At 43.2% G+C, this 17,193-nt stretch overlaps 1 protein-coding gene across 2 annotated transcripts in view; it reads right to left on the reverse strand.

Moving 5' to 3' along the window:
• Positions 1 to 16,793, reverse strand: part of LOC146250791 (glutamate receptor ionotropic, kainate 1-like) — a 38,101-nt gene extending 21,308 nt beyond the window's left edge. The window contains exon 1 of one of the 2 annotated variants that reach the window (XM_084681432.1): positions 16,765 to 16,793. The gene's annotated coding sequence lies outside the window, so the exon portion shown is untranslated. Of the gene's footprint in view, positions 1 to 16,412; positions 16,723 to 16,764 lie in introns of those variants that run through there. The other variant, XM_084681431.1, reaches the window with a different exon arrangement.
• Between the last annotated feature and the right edge of the window lie 400 nt (positions 16,794 to 17,193).

A 17,193-nucleotide genomic window follows, 5' to 3' on the forward strand; every position in this document is an offset into this window, starting at 1 on the left:
AAGGTCGCCAGTTCGATTCCCGGCTGTGCCACATGACGTTGTGTCCTTGGGCAAGACACTTCACCCTACTTGTCTCAGGGGGACTGTCCCTGTACTTACTGTAAGTCGCTCTGGATAAGAACGTCTGCTAAATGACTAAATTTTTGCTGATTGCAGCGCCACCTAGAGGTGAAATGGCATGACCTATTTTGGACCTCTTTAGAACAGTGTCCCTAGTCCCTATACCAAATTTGGTGTCAATGCAGTAAAGAGGTGCTGAGATATGACCTCACTTCTTTTATGGTGGCTTGGTTGATGACTTTGTTTGGCTGTTCCAGTCAAAAGGTTTAGATAATCAAAAAAACATGATTTTTTGTGTGGCTTGGTCTGAATATGATCTGTGCCAAATTTGGTGAAGATTGGACAAACCTTATGAGGTAGTGAAAAAATGTAGTATTAAAAATGGCGGCCACATCAATTCAGCCACATAAATTTGATGTGGCTGTAACTAACAAACGGTTGCGAAAATCAAAGCTCCAGGGGATGATTTTTGTGAGGCTTGGTCTGAAAATCATCTGTGGCAATTTTGAAGAAGATTCAACAAGAATTGTAGGAGGGGTAGCGAAAAAAACGCTTTTCCTTTACATTCAAAAGGGCGGAGAATCTATAGAAGTGGGTATGATGTTATAGCGTGCGTTGAACTCATCTTGATCCAGGGAATCCAACGATACCTCATTTTGGACAATGGGGCATATGGTTCAAAAGTAACATGTGTAAACACACCTTCAACTTTGACCCATTGGTGGTGCTAGATGGTTGAAATGGGAGACATGAAACTTGGTGAAATTGATAAGGGGACTGGTCCCAAAGAGTGTGCCAAATTTCATAACGTCTGACTATGTGGTTCTAGGGGCTGCCATAGACTCCCATGGTAGAAGAAGATGTGTAATAATAAGAATAATAAGAATAAGTAGAAACCCTCTAGGTGGCTTCGCCGATTCGCGGCTTGGCCACCAATTTCACCTTGGTATGTCAAAATATGATTGAATAAAATTGAACTGGTTATCTTGGTCATTGCTTATCTTATGCATATCTTGGTCGGGTCATGTTCATGACATAAGTTTACCATTTTACAGTTCGGTCAATTCTACACTAAAAAAGTGGAGCAGGGCAGCCTTCAAAAGATGTGGGAATTGTGCTTTTTGCCAGATGGTCCGATTATTTTTGTGATTTGTGGAAAACTTGCTATTCGAGTGAGAGTGCATTGTTTAGACGTTAGACTCAGAGTCAAACTTGGGTCGCTCACTGGCAGTGTGTAAAAATGTTGTATTTCACTCATTTCTACTCCAAAAACGTCAGAGGGGACTGCTTTTTGTAGATACGAGTCTGCTGAAGATAGCCAGTATCTAGGATTTTTCAAATCAAGCCTGTTTCATTTGCCATAGCCAGCTTAGTTTGGCCCATTGCACTAAGTCAGCCAATTTAAAGGTCTCTGACAGTCAGAATCATTGTTTACAGGCAAAGGTCGAGCTGGTCTTAGGTCAGATGTGTATATTGTCCAGTTTAGACCTAAATACTCTTGCTGGAGCTTGGAATCGAACCAGTGTTTTGAGTAACTTTGCATGGGTCTCCATCAGGTCAACACATTTGGTTTCAAGTTCAAGGATTGCCACTGCATTTCACAGTCAAAACTGAAGTCTGCATCAAGTGTACATGGCAAAGCTTCATTTTTCACCACTGACATGGACCCTTCACTTCTACAGGTCTGGAGGGTCATGCAGAGGCCTGCTCAACAGAGTACAACATAGGATGCTGAGAGCAACAACAGAGGATGCTGAGTGTAGCAGAGGATGCAACAGAGGATACCCCTCTCTAGCTGGACAGCTTCTCTTCAGCCCTGACCCCAGGACAGCTTCATCCAGCTGGCTTGCCCTGCCTGCCAAATATTTTGCCATTTTGTGGAGGAACCCGCATCGCTGCTGTGTTTATTAATAGTATTTATATATAATATATATAATTGCGCAGCTCCCCCTGTCAATTATCTAACACCCCCTCAGCACCTGCATAAAAAATTATCTGGTGCCGCCCTTGCCCAAGGTTGATTGTAACTGGTGTTGGAAAACACATGTAGGGGCAGAATAGAGGAACTGGGCAAAGGGTGGAAAGTCCCCAAAAACTGTGCAGAATGGGCAGAAAATATTAGATGGCATTGTATCCAGGGATGGGCAAAAATACCCCTCAAATAAATTTATTAAAATAAAATACAAAATACTGGTGCCAGAAAATTGAACAAAATACAATACATGTATTTTGTATTTAAAATATAGGAATGCTTTTTCTGGATTTTCCGTTTTCTAACAATTTGTTATAGCAAAGCATTCAGGTTTGGGCTATATAATGTACACAAAGCTTTGGTGAACCCCACAAAAAGAAAGAACTGTCAAAGAATGTCAGTGTAACTAAGCCAAGCTATTAAAAGACAACAACTTGATTGATTATGTTACATAATCAATACATACACATAGTTTGTGTATATATTCTTTTTTATTAATGGGACTTTACAGCCCATAAACATACAAACGTTGATATATTTATTCATTCAATATTGTCTCAAAATGATCTGATAATGTTCTTGTGTTTTTTTAAAGCTTATAATCAAGAGTTGTTGAAAATTCAAAATTCTCTCAAGCTTTCGTGACGCTTTGACAAATCCATTTGTGTTTTCCCATAGGCATAGGGGAGTGTGTGTGTGTGTGTAATCCACACTACCTGCCCCTCCACAGGGATGCTAACACAATAGCAGTGTTGCATAAGTCCTTGATAAAGTCCACTACTGCACCTGGAGAGAGGACCCTCCACCTGACGAGTCACACAGACACTCCCTCACACACACACACACACACACACACACACACACACTGAGGCATCAGAGGATGAGTAGGCACTCACTCACACACTCACTCACTCAACAGATAACTTAACAAGTTGAGACCCAACCACTGAGTAGCCAGTTTAGTTGCCTTTACGAACAACTAACTTTTCCAATATTTCTGGGGTTAACCGCCTCCTGTGTGGATTGAATATTATTCCTGCAAACGAGAACAGTCTCTCAACCGGAGCTGAAGAGGGGAGGGTTGTGTTAAATCGAACAAAAAGGAGCTTGATAAGTGGGTATGGGTCCTGCTGAAGAGAGAGCAGGTCTTTTCTGGTATCCTCCAGAAAACGAAGGGTCTCTAACTCAGCTTTGATCTGAAGACTGAACTCGTGAACTGTTTTTTGATTCATCGAGAAAGTATTTTGAGTATTTTAAATACAAAATTACTCCACTCTAAAGTATTTTGTTACAAATTACATTCGATTTTTAATCGGCCCTATAAAAAACAAATTACAAAATACTCAAATGTCTTGAAATGTGTATTTCAAATACAAGTAATTGAAATACTGCCCATCTCTGATTGTATCGAGGCCCAATTGGAAAAGAAGCCATAGGATATTTACAATTGTAGTAGGCCATTAAATCTGTTATAAAAGTTCAGGGGTGTAATTTGTTGGATATGAAGCCCCCACTGTAATGATATGCAGTTTCATATCATAACCACAAGGTGTCAGTACTAAATTTAAGTTAGGTAGTTCTTAAGGACACAGGAAGTTGAGGTCAGACTTGAAAGCATGTGAATCATAGAGTTAATATAGCTAGAGTAAGCTACTTTGGTCTTCCAAGATGGCGTCCCCATTCATTTCTATGAAAAGTGCTCAGTGGCGCAGTGAGGCAAGCGAGAGCGCGGGACTGGACGCGGCCATCTTTCCACTTCCGTGTCTTCCGGTCTAGCTTTAAACAGTGGCTCTTTTTTTCCCTAGCTCCGAGACCTCGTGCATGCTTGCAACTAACCGTACACGTCATACTTTGCGACAACCAGTCGCGAGCATAGATTTATATGGTTACGAGCGTGTGAGCTAAGGCATTGCAGTTGCAGAATCTATGGGCAGAATGGGGTACAAGTCCGATAAGAATCAGACACATGATGCAAACTTAACGGAAATGTATTCTGTCACTGTATAGTATTCCTTTCACTTGTTTTTTTAGAAATAGGCTATAGGGCTAAATATAAGGCTATTCTAGATGGAACTCATCACATATGTTGCTTTTTTTCTTCGTGATATGAGTATGATTTCCAATGCATTGTATCGGATGAAATAAACTGTTAACATGAACAGCTCCATCGTTGTTCTCGCCAGGCAAAGAAAGCTTAATAAGCGGAGCTAGTTCAGGCATGGAACTCGGGCAGCGCGCGCCATACCATCGCCGTGTTCTCAGCCCATAGGCTTAGCTTGATAGGCGGCGCTATAAAGTCGCACACATGCACGCACACGCGTACTCGCCCCCTTGTGTTGTGCGCTGCTGCCATTACTGGTCGCGCCCCGTTCCTTGTGTTGTGTTGGCCTGTCTGTCGTTCGCGTTTCCTTGTCCGTCTCTTCGGTCCCGGACGCCATGTGCGTGTTTTGGGGATCTGAACGAAGGTTTCGAGCTGCTTCCCGATGATTCTCCATCCGAGGAGCCCTGCACCGATGGGGTCGGTGGAATTCGGGGCGCAGAGTCAGGCGCAGTTCCCGATTGGCTTTGTCGGCCAACAAGGACTGTCCGTTGTACAACATGGAGTTCGGCCACTATAGGAGCGGTTTGTTCCTCGAGTGCGGAGAGGCTGTTCCATCCGCTCCCCTATATGCTGCCCGGGGAAGGCTCCGTCGAAGGGCGGCTCCGTTTCCCGTGCTGCTGTTGTTTTGTCCAAAAGGGGGCTCGCGTTCAGGAGCCGACCACAAGCACTCGCGGCATATCTGGCATATCCGAGGAGCGACATTTGCAGGTACTATCGTGAATCACGTTCAGGTTTTCTCGGTGCACGGACCTGTTGGACAGGTGTCTGATCGAGTGCGGGGTGTAGGGTCGGACCTATCGTGCAAGGACAATGCAATGTGCACGCTTCTCAGTTTACAATAATAGGGACATTAATGCTTTGCTGCACAAGCCCGCATTCGAAGAAGCAGCCAGAGTTCGCTAGGTAGCTGCTAGCCATTAGTAGTGTTACTGTTACTAAGCCGCCCTGTTTGTCACTGCTTGACCGAGCCGAACAGAAGGGCTTGCTATATTCGCACCGTTTAAATTGATTGTTAGAATCGTGGAGCAGATCCAATCTACTCGCTCACGTTTGATGACGTTCTTTCAATTCCGTGCAGCGGTATTATGAATATAGCGGAAGCACTGGAGTACATCGTCCTAGTGACATTTTAAGTAGCCTAACAATGGAGACGGCAAACGTTGTCGGTTAAAAGCAGTAATAGTTTACTAGGATGCGTCCTGTAAAGGAATGAATACACAATGCTAATCCTGCTGCAATTCCATATACTACTAGTTATGTCTCTTACTTATTAGAGACGGATATAAAGTCCCATGACATTCTGTTTTGGATTCTTTATGCAGGCCGTAGTGGTCCCCTAATAATGTAGCCTATCTGCATGTTGTCTTGTTATAACAACCCAGACAAGCCGCACTTTATCTGCAGTCTCTCGAATCCGTCTTAGATCCGAGCTGCACTTGCGGTTTCCAAACATATGACAAAACACATGCACTCTTGCAGTCTGTCGTTTCTCAATAAAAAAATAAATAAAGTAAAATTATAATAATAATAGAAACTACAGAATAACAAAATACAATAACTCAACAAAAATGGATAAAATGTAACACATTTTATAGTGCAAGTCAAACACAAGCCGCAATCTTTGCGGGATACAAAGCAAATCTGTTAAAAATATAATATAACTACTACCAGTTGTAAGGCCCTTCTGAGATAAAAATAAGTTAAATGCTTTGGTAAAAAAGTAGGTTTTAAGCTGTCTTTAAAAATGTCTAGCGTATTTGCTTCTCTGATATTTACATTACATTTACAATTAGTCATTTAGCAGACGCTCTTATCCAGAGCGACACAATATGTACAGGGACATTCCCCCTGAGGCAAGTAGGGTGAAGTGCCTTGCCCAAGGACACAACATCATTTTGGCACAGCCAGGAATCGATCTCACAACCTTCAGATTACTAGCCCGATTTCCTCACCGTTCAGCCACCTGACTCCCTAAATCCCTTAACTTGACTCACTAAATATTTATGGGTAATTTATAGAAGAAGCCGAGCAGGCGCTCGAGAAGAAGCCGAGCAGGCGCTCGAGAAGAAGCCGAGCAGGCGCTCGAGAAGAAGCCGAGCAGGCGCTCGAGAAGAAGCCGAGCAGGCGCTCGAGAAGAAGCCGAGCAGGCGCTCGAGAAGAAGCCGAGCAGGCGCTCGAGAAGAAGCCGAGCAGGCGCTCGAGAAGAAGCCGAGCAGGCGCTCGAGAAGAAGCCGAGCAGGCGCTCGAGAAGAAGCCGAGCAGGCGCTCGAGAAGAAGCCGAGCAGGCGCTCGAGAAGAAGCCGAGCAGGCGCTCGAGAAGAAGCCGAGCAGGCGCTCGAGAAGAAGCCGAGCAGGCGCTCGAGAAGAAGCCGAGCAGGCTTTTTAATCTTAAAAATAAGATTAACTAAAATAAAATATTTTGCAGCGAATACGACAGTTACCACTAACCAACAAGAGCAACAAGTCTCTAAGCAAGAGTCATGTGATCCTTGAGGAAACTAGCATTGGGTTCAGCAAACCATTCCTAAGTACCGTTGTACTCCCGGAACAAGTGCGTCTTGAGCCTTCTCTTGAAGGTGGAGAGACAGTCTGTGTGTCTGATGGAGGTGGGGAGTTGATTCCACCACTGGGGGGCCAGGCAGGAGAAGAGCTTGAGTTGGGACCAGGCGGTCTTGAGCGGTGGGACCGCCAGGCGGCGGGTGGGGGTTTAAGGCTGCAAGAGAGACTTGATGGAGTCGGGTGCAGTCCCGTTCACTGCTCGGAAGGTCAGTACCAGGGTCTTGAATCTGATGCGGGCTATGATGGGTAGCCAGTGGAGGGAAATGAGGAGCGGAGTAACGTGGGAGCGTCTGGGTAGGTTGTAGACCAGGCGTGCTGCTGCGTTCTGAATCCTCTGAAGAGGGTGGGTTGCGCATGCTGGGAGACCGGCGAGCAGCGAGTTGCAGTAGTCCAACTTGGAGAGGACAAGTGCTTGGACAAGCAGCTGGGTGGAGTGCTTAGACAAGTATCTCCTGATCTTCCGGATGTTGTAGAGGGTAAATCTACACAACCGTGAGACCGCAGAAATGTGGGCTGTGAGGGAGAGCTCATCATCCATGGTAACCCCAAGGTTCCTGGCAGAGGATGAAGGGGTCACCGTTGCAGATCCCAGGGGGATTGAGAGGTCGTGGGAGATGGAGGGTTGATGAGAAGTTCTTTTTTGGCAAGGATCAGCTGGAGGTGGTGCTCGGTCATCCAGGCGGAGATGTCTGCGAGGCAGGCCTCAATCCTAGCTGAGATCTCCGGATCAGTCGGGGGGAACGACAGGTACAGCTGGGTGTCGTCAGGGGAGCAGTGGTAAGAGAAGCCATGGGAGGTGGTGATTGGTCCAAGTGAGGTGGTGTACAGAGAGAAGAGGAGGGGTCCAAGGTTGGAGCCCTTTGGGACACCAGTGGAGAACTGGCGAGGGTCTGACAGTTTGCCTCCCCAGGAGACCTGGTAGGATCAGATCCACTGGAGTGCAGTGCCAGTGATGCCCATATATTATTAGTTACGCTAACAGCCCAACTCCAAAGTTTTTGCCCCCCCCCACATTTGCGATCAAAATATTAGTGCATGACTGGTCTACTAGTCCAGCGATCTTCCCATTGCTTCACAATCAAATCTATTCCACTTTATCAGTAGGGAGAATACCCATAGCAATAGAATTCCAGAATTCCGTTTTCTAGACAAACAGCATCTCGCACATAGATTCAACTCCCATACTCCTTGATCGACGCATCGCGCTTGCAGCTAGCACCTCAGACATGACTGCTACACAGACGAGATGGACATAAGGAGGGTTTTTTCGAGGAAGAGGAAAGTAAGTCAGTTTCACAAGTTTTCCCTTCAGTGGCCAAAGCACCCTTATGAGACATTCTCTGACTATAATAGCATTAGTTAAGTCACAAAGATCCTTTTGCAAACATTATGTTAGCTAGCTAGATAAGCTAGCTTTTTACCTACATCTAGCACAAGGCAATACCATACTTTATTTACCCATTACAAGTGAACAGCATTTATTGATTTCTTAATCTGGGTCTGAAATATGTTGTGCTTTTGGCTGTGTTCAGACCTCGGCGTCTGTTTCAGGCAGAAAGAGATGACAAGGATGTTTCTTCCAAATAGCTACAAAAGAAATTGCTGGTGTTTCATTGCCATAACGACCGTGAGCTTATCTGGAGTAAACCTTAGCTAACATGCTAGCTTTTCTATCGACTGAAAAAAAAGAAGAAAGAAAAATCCTTTATTTCTGAATTGTCTTCCAAATTAAACAAGGTTGCTCAACTTGTAATTTTGGCAATTCGCAGAATTTCATTGCTACATGTTAGTCTGTAACATGAAGGCAAAACTGATTCAACCATTAAAACCATATATCCTCTGAAAGCTTATACCCTCAGGATGTTATCTAATGAGACAGGAGAGACGTCCTTCTCTCCATATTAGTATGCTGCCCATGCATAATAAATTTGGTATTGGTAAATGGAGTATATGGCTGATACTTTTTTGGGCTGTGCCATTTAGGGAAACTGATTCAACCACCTAAACCATTATTTTTCTGAAACCTTACATCCTAAGGATGTGATCTGTGGAAAAGACTACAGGTTTGAACACACATTTGACAATTTTTGTCCAGTCGTGCTTTAGGGAGATGCTATTTTTTTATGTAGCCTACATAATTATTAGGCTTCTAAACCTATACCAACTGTGAATTTGATATGCTGATAACATGATTTACATCTCAGAAATCTTCATATGAACAATCTACAATAAGCTTATTTCAATTATCAATATGAAAGAATGCTCAATGCATCTCCATGTCTCCTGATATAGCCTAGGGGTGGTTGAGATTGAGAGTGAGTCAGAGGTAGGGGCAGCATGCAGGGGCAGTGGAGAAGCCTCTGTTGCTGAGGTGAGTGCTGAAAGGTGACAGGTAGTTGAACATGTCCCATTGCTTTTTGGGAAGTTTAATTTTCAAAATGTTTTAATGTCCAGCCCCTCAGTATATGTTTAACAACTATGGTAAATAGTTGTGCTAAATGCACCAGAATGCGGGAAATTGCATATACATCTTTAAAAACGCTGCAAAAGGTGTCCCCCCCATCACAAAATGCTGCTGACACCCATGGGTTGTAGTATAATATGGGCAAATCATGATGTAGTCTTTATGTATCCTTTACTAGTGTTTGTATTATTGCAGTGTCTCCCCCTCGCAGCTACACAGGAGTGCTAGTTGCTGTTCTCTTTTTATTTTTTTTATGTGTGTTTGATGCATTGGTGCCGTTCATAGATGCTCTACTTTATTGTGTCGGTTTTAGTTCCTCTAGCCTATCGGCCTGTGTAATGTATGTATAGGTGTAAATGTGAGCCGCAGGCTAGAGTGGACTTATTTTGTCTTTAACTTCATTTCCAGTCCATGTGTTTCCCTTCCCCCTTCACAGCTAGTAGCCTCGGTGCTAATAAGGCTATAGTAACTTACCCATAGCCGGTCTCTGTAGTTCTCACTCTAGTAGCATACAGAGATTGCAGTTGGAACTCTTAATTGCTTGGTCACGTATCACTTGAGTGTCTTGAATATTGTAGTCCATTTAAACACATATTTAGTGTGCACAAGACCAGGTGTGTTATAGAGACCTGGCCTGACATCCGTTCTTCTAGTGGCCCATTGCCGAGGTTCCCCAGCCCCCATACTGTGTCCATGTATGTTATTATTATTTTCTTTATCTGGTGACCAACCAACTCCACTGTTTTAAGATATATTTATTTATAAAGATTATTTTTATACTGTCTCAAAAAGAAACTGTGCAATAGCATTATTGAGTTCCCCTTGCTCCAATATGATTTAGTCCACTTCAAGGGATGGCGTAGTCAACTGGCCTGAGAGGACGCTACACTTGTATTGGGTTTTACGTTCCGTTGCACGGTTTAGGAGGTTACATTTTTGTGGAAAAAGTGCCTTGTGTGTACAAAGGGAACGTCAGCACACGTTAGTAACGACGCATAGATACGAATGCCTAGATGTGCTAGTAAGACTGTTGCATAGCAAGTATCTTATTGTGCCGGGGAGTACTAGCAGCATCATTCATGTAAACAATTCAAGACTTGCATGTACAGTAATTAATGTCACATTAAATAATTTATTTAAAGGGGTCATTGAGGATATGTAACATTGGTTGGGCTGAAAATGGCCGGGGTCCTGTTTTATGATCCCTGATGCATCCTGTGAAATAGCCCTGGGGAAAAGAGGTTTTCTCCCTTTTATGGTATGCCCATGAATATTTAGATGAGCTGCACGCTGATTGGTTGGTTTACAACAAGTCAAGCTGCGGAGCAAAGACGCAACACAGCCAACAGCACTCACTCATCGAAGGTGGAGACTTGAAATAAAAACGTACAAATGAAACTATTGTCTACTCAACACTGTTTTCAACAGATTGACTAGATACAATTTGAAATGATAACGTTAGTTGTTTCCACTTCTGTTGTCGAAGCAAACAGGATCGACTTAGTAGGTGGGTAACAGGGCTCTCAAGTTTTGAAGACAGGCAAGAGTGACATTCTCTCCCCCTCCGTCAGGGGGTCAAAATTAATTAATTGCTTTTTACCTGACATCCTTGAAAGGCAGCAATGATTAATGCATCCATGGCCAGGATATAATAGTAAAATATTACATTATTTTAAAAGTCAGAAGCATTGGACCTATTTGCATCCCGCACTGGGATTGATCCTGCCACCTCTGACATTCCAAGCACCACCACTACCAACTACGCCAGCGAAGAGCTAAATATCCATTGTTGCGGGTTGCCTGTTATTTACCTGAAAAGTGAGTTTCACCGATACACACCGGCTACATCTACGAACTACTTGTTCTGAGCAGGTGTTGTCAGTGAACTGTAAAACTGTTGGTTAAGAGACCAGTGAAAAACTGATGCTAATTATCTGGGAAACAGTCAAGTTGTCATTGTTTGTTTCAAACAAGTTGTGAATGTTGTAACATTAAAACAGGAGATCATGACTGTGCTCAAAGTAATGCTCGAGCTCCAGCGGTTTGCTTTGTAGGTGAACAAAACTTTCGGAAGACGTAGAGGAATCACGAAAAATTACAGGATATGCTTTTTTTCCATTGGTTGTTGCATTAAATCTTACCCAGATACAATAGTGCTATTTTCCGATTGGATATTGTATAGACCCTTTCTTTTTTGGGATTGGCTGATAAGTGGCAGGCTTGACTGCCGGTTCCATAGTGAGAGTGGGGCGGCCAGAGGAATTTTGGTTGGGTGCTGCATATTAAATATATTGTAAATATTTTTTTTCTGCGTGAGAAATACAATGTGTTGCGGGAGGGCGTGACTAAAGACCGAAATGAGTGACTGTCACTCTCAATGCGTGACACTTGAGAGCCCTGGGGTAACGTTAGCACTACAGCTTAGCAAACATAAGTATCGTGATTCAACTGAGCTTCAGTTAACTCTAGCTGTCTTGCTGAAAAATGACAAATGCATCTTGAATTGTAGATTTAAATGACAACACGGATTATTTACTTGAATTAAAGATGAAATAACGTTATCCCCATTGCCAATAAACAAAATCATCACACATTCTACTGATGCTAGATACAGGCAAGATACATTAGCATTGCTAATAACTGTTAGCGACAACATCATACTACAGCCCGCGGATGTGATGAATTTAAGGTCGGAACAGCACCTCTTTTCAGCAACAGCTTCATAGCAAATCCTGCTTTACATTGTCCCAGGTGAAATGGTTCGAGCAAATGTGTCATTGAGGGTCGAACTGCACAGGGATCTTCTCATACTATAGACAAACATCACAACCCGTCGAGTGTTTGGTTCTTTAGGAAAACTCTTCCTAGGCCCTTCCTTAGAAAGAAAAGTGTCAGCATACCCTGTACAGCCTGGAACACTGCATTTACCACTGTAGTCCATTTTCCTTGAAAAACTTTATTCTTCGTAAGTCTGTGGAAGTACACAGAGCCGCGCGCAGCAAATTTAGGGGTGTGTGCCAAAGGTACAGATGAGAGCCAAAAAAAGTGGTGCTACATTTGTGACGTCATCATGTAGCTTTTTCGAAACCAATCATTTACAGCTGCAGTTTCAAATTGTGGGATTTAGATATGAAAGAGGTGTCAATGGACTTTGAGGTCACTGTATGTCCATTTTACCCACCAAACTGTCGTTATTCGACTATGACAAGGTCAACTTGGTTTTGCAAACAATGACCCCTTTAAACTCAAGCTTGTGTGGTGCATTGCTGTCTAGATACGACGTGCTAGTAAGACTGTTGCACAGCAAGTATCGTATCGTGCCGTGGTGTACTAGCAGCATCATACATTTAAGCAACATTTAGCAATTCAAGATTTGCATGTACAGTAAGTAATGTCACATTATTTAATGTATTTAAATCTAGAAAGGGTACAATTTCTGGGGAAATTGTAGGGTGTGCTTGCTTGCGTTTGTACTACTACAGTACAGTACCTACTAGACTGTGTTCGTCTTGGTATAGTAGAGATTGCGTTGGTTGAATTTGATTGAATGTTCCTTTGTACGGTTTAGGCTGAAATTAATTATTTTCATGAACAGATTGACAAAGCTTAGGCTGTGGCAATGGAGTTTAGGCTAGTAGTCACTAGTCGGATAGTTTCACCTATTGAGAGACTTTTGATTTAAGTAAGGGTAGTGCCGAACATGTGCCGCCGTTTGACTTCCTGTAAACAGCTGTGCCTGTAGAGATGTTTTTGTTAGCTACTAGACTAGGCTATAGCGTTGCAGTGAGCGACACTGGTTTGAAACCACAGGCAATGATAATTTCACCCTCAAATTGTTTACTTGTAATGTAATGTCATAATAAATCCTATAACAAAAATGTATTTGCGAGGAATGTTTATTTTAACGACGCATCATAGACCACTGTAGTATGTGTTGCCCAGGCAACAGAGACTAATGTCATGATGCTAACGCTTCAGTGAAATAGTAGACTACTGTTTCCGAAAGTAGATGTATTTCCTTAATATAATAATATCAGCTTATCTTGTACATTACACATCACAATTGTGTGTCATATCACAAAGTAAAGTGAGCAAATAGTTATCACCCAGGCCTCTTTGCTTGTTGCGTTTCTGCAGCTGCCTTGCAGTAAAGCAGTTAGCCTAGCCATCTCCAAGAAGTTAACGAGCTGCTAAACTGATGTTCTGCTTGAGATAGTCACGCGAGTTTTCGTGACATAAGTGACGTTAGTAGCGCCAGTGACTGTGGCTAGCAAGTTAGCCACCGCTAGCTTCACTTTTCGCCACAAAAACTCAATTTCTACTTAAACCGTGCAACGGAACGTAAATACAAATCCAAGCAACTCAATCGCTACCAAGACAAAACTTTTGACACCTAGGTTGTGTATGTAGTCCATGTATTTACTGAGTTTTAGGGGTGGGAAAATAAATAATAATAAATATATATATGAGATAACAATGGTTTGTGCTCACCGAAGGCAAGCACACCCCAATGAAGCTTGTGTGGTGCGTTGCTGTCTTCAATGCCACAGCCAAACTTTATGTGAAAAAAAAATCTTTTTTACACCGGAACGCCCAATATCTTCATTTGATCCAACTTTTCAACTGAGGCTGCTATAGCTAATCACTATTCCCTCTTGCAGGGGAAATGAGAAGACTGGAAATTGCAGTCGAAAGAAACAATTTCTCACGTTGAGCAACAACACCAAGACGAGCAACAAAAAAATTCCCAGCACCCAACCCCGTGGGGTCCCACATCATCACGCATTCAGAACATTTTAAAGGGGCTGTGATCCCTGAACAGTCATAGCTACATGAAGTGACTAAATGAATTGTGACAGTGAGTATAACATATGTTAATCACTGCATGAAGAACCACGCTAAGAACAAAGGTGAAATATGTCTGTCACCTTCACTATACACGTCCCCCAGAATTCACCACATCAGAAAAAGAATCAAACAGTCAACAGGGAGGTGGGCGTATTATCCGGTCACAACAGCTGTGCTGCACTGGAGGTCAGGAAGGCCCAACTGCGGCCGGTGACTAGTCATGACACGGGTGTGGGGCCTGGAGCGTGGGAGGCAGGGGGTGGGCCCTCGTAGGGCGGACGTAGCGGTCCCCTGGGGGCATCATGGTGAATGAAAACATAGTCAGCCATCTGAAGCCCAGTGGGGATGTGCGACTGAGGGAGGCCGTGACAAGAAGTGGGGACAGGTACGAAAAGCCTTGCTGAGTAGACCGCTGGAGAGTAGCAGACCAAGGAACCGTGTTGCTCTGGACAAAATCCCCTGGAACCCGCAGCGTTTGTCCATAAACGAGCTCCGCGGAAGAGGACTGAAGATCGTCCTTTGGCGCAGTCCTGATGGCCAGCAACACCCATGGGAGCTTGTCGACCCAGTTGCTGTCTGGAAGGCTGGCACAGAGGGCAGCCTTCATCAACCTATAAAAACTTCACAGAGTCCATTAGCCTGTGGGTGATATGCGGGAGTTTCACGCCAAGGCTCTGTGCGACAGTGTTCCACAGCTCAGACGTGAACTGTGTGCCCCGGTCAGAGGATATGTCTGAAGGAGTGCCGAAACAGGCAACCCAGGTGTCGAGAAATGCCTGTGTCATCTCGACAAACGTCACTCACGTCAGTGGCACAGCCTCAAGCCAGCAGGTGGTGCTTTCAACCATGGTTAACCCTTGTGTTATCTTGGGTTCATTGTGACCCTTCAGTCATTTTGACCCCCCCACGTGTTGCGACAACTTCACCTCATACAAAAATTAAGTGAAGCATTTTTTTTTACTGTCGGACTGTCTCACACCCCCCACAATGCAAAGTTTAAAAGAAAATGCTTTTTATTTGTTTTTGTATTCGGTAAAGTTGTCATTGTGACCCGAATGCAGCACAAGGGTTAACAGGTATGTGAAACGTGAGAGGGGGGCAGGGGACCGACCATGGCTGCATTTCCCAGTAACAATGGATTGTAGCTGTTACGAGGGTTCTCTACGATCAAAATGACGATCCATCGTTATTTCTTATGTGCATTTCCCGAACATGCTCGTAAGGAGAACCATCGTACGTGTCTTTTAAGTTCCACTTAACAAGACGCTGTCTATTGTACTGAAATGTGATTCTTCTGATTTAAATTTAAGACTTTAAAATTAAAACGTTAACCAAAATAATTGACGAATTACGGTACACAAATATTTTCTCTCGCTACAGAAAACGTTTTATATTTATTATAGGCTACTTATTTGAGTACTTTTCAATGTAGATTGTATAATGCTACATGAAGACAACGACAATAAGGTTAACGTGCAAACTGTGCTCTGTCTGAGTTTTACACCGGTGTCAGGTCCCTGCAATCAGCGGCACAGAATGCTAAATACCAAGAGGAGGTCTTGGAAATTAAGTGGGCTTGTCTCCAAATTGAGGAGAGGAAGCTCTTGTTGGAAGATATTAAGTTCACAAGGCCCTCCATTTCTGTGCCTATTCTTCTGCCCAACCAACAAGGTAGTGTCAAATGTAGGTTACTTTATAGCCTAAGCATACAATGTTTATTTTAATTAAGTAAAGTTGCCTGTCCCATCCTTACATGTGTTTGTTTTTTCAACTTGGAGATCCATGTGAGGAGCAGGAGCAAGGAGAACAAACTCCAATAAAACCACTATTTCTAAAATTACTTGTGCCTTGGTTTTTAACTCTTCTTGGTACTCCACTTTCCACAAGCACATATGTGCTTGTGGAAAGTGGAGTACCAAGAAGCTTGTAGTTCAATCAAGTAGTATGTGTGTGTGTGTGTGTGTGTGTGTGTGTGTGTGTGTGTATATATATATATATATACACACACACACACACACATACTACTTGATTGAACTACAAGGTTAAAAACCATGCATATAAATATGGTATCACACATGGCATGTCCCAGCTAGCAGCCTAAATAATTCAATGTACAAATACATGCATCTCAATCCAACATATTTACTGTCTTATTTTCTATTGTTGACTATATCTACAATCTTGCAATAATAAGCCAACAGCTTTCCAAGACCATGTTTGCAATCTCATGATTCTCACATTTATATTTATATATTTAGCGATCTACAACTGCTCTGGAGCTCTTGTTAATCTACAAGCATTTTCAAGTACCTCTAGCTACGATGGCTTCGGGAAACAGCCAATAAAACTAAGATCCATCGTACGATGGACTCTACGATCAACTTAAGCTAGGCGTTTGGGAAACTCACCCCAGGTCCACTTTTACATGTTCAAAACGTCTCACTGGAACCAGGAACAACTCTAGTGGTACTTTAGCCCTCAACACAGTATCAGGCTCGGTGTGAAGCACAAGCGCAGAATGGAGGTGAAAGTTTCAACAAGTTTATTGATGCTGAGCTTTCCTCGGAACAGAGCAGGCAATATAATCAACAAAAGGTAATCCACACAGGAAACAAAAACATGGAAAGTTTGTATCTGGCTACTGTGAGCTTTACAGAGCGGAGCAGTCAGTATAGTCCATGGTATAATCCACAACGGAAAAGGTATATCCTAAAATCAGAACAAAAAACAATAATCCACGGCAGCATAATTGTCACTTACTTCAGTTCACATGTGCTCACGAGAATCCATGACAAAGTGAATGTGGAGGGCCTTCCTGTCCTTAAATAGGAAGTCAGTGACAGGTGAAAGGGGTGTCCTAAGATATGCGTCGCCCTCTGGAGGAGTGGCGGACATGCACAGACGTGACACACAGGTGTTAGCCCAGACCCTAACGTCCTTCTTGAGCAGGGGCGTTGTTAGACCCTTTTTACTGGGGCATGTGCCCCAGTATAAATCTACTGTGCCCCAGTAAAATCTAGTTTGAGTTTTAACAATTTACTTTTAGTCAGTGCATACATTACAAAACGAAAGAGTTTCTAAATGATAGGCCTACCGATCATCTTATTTAGACTAAAACATAACAATATTACATGAAGCTGAATTTTTTTGTATCTTGAGGCGGTGCCAAACAAACTTTGCTGCAAATCT

This window comes from Hypomesus nipponensis, chromosome 18 (genome assembly GCF_054491055.1).
Source record: "Hypomesus nipponensis isolate SF chromosome 18, ASM5449105v1, whole genome shotgun sequence".
Classification (NCBI taxonomy): domain Eukaryota; kingdom Metazoa; phylum Chordata; class Actinopteri; order Osmeriformes; family Osmeridae; genus Hypomesus; species Hypomesus nipponensis.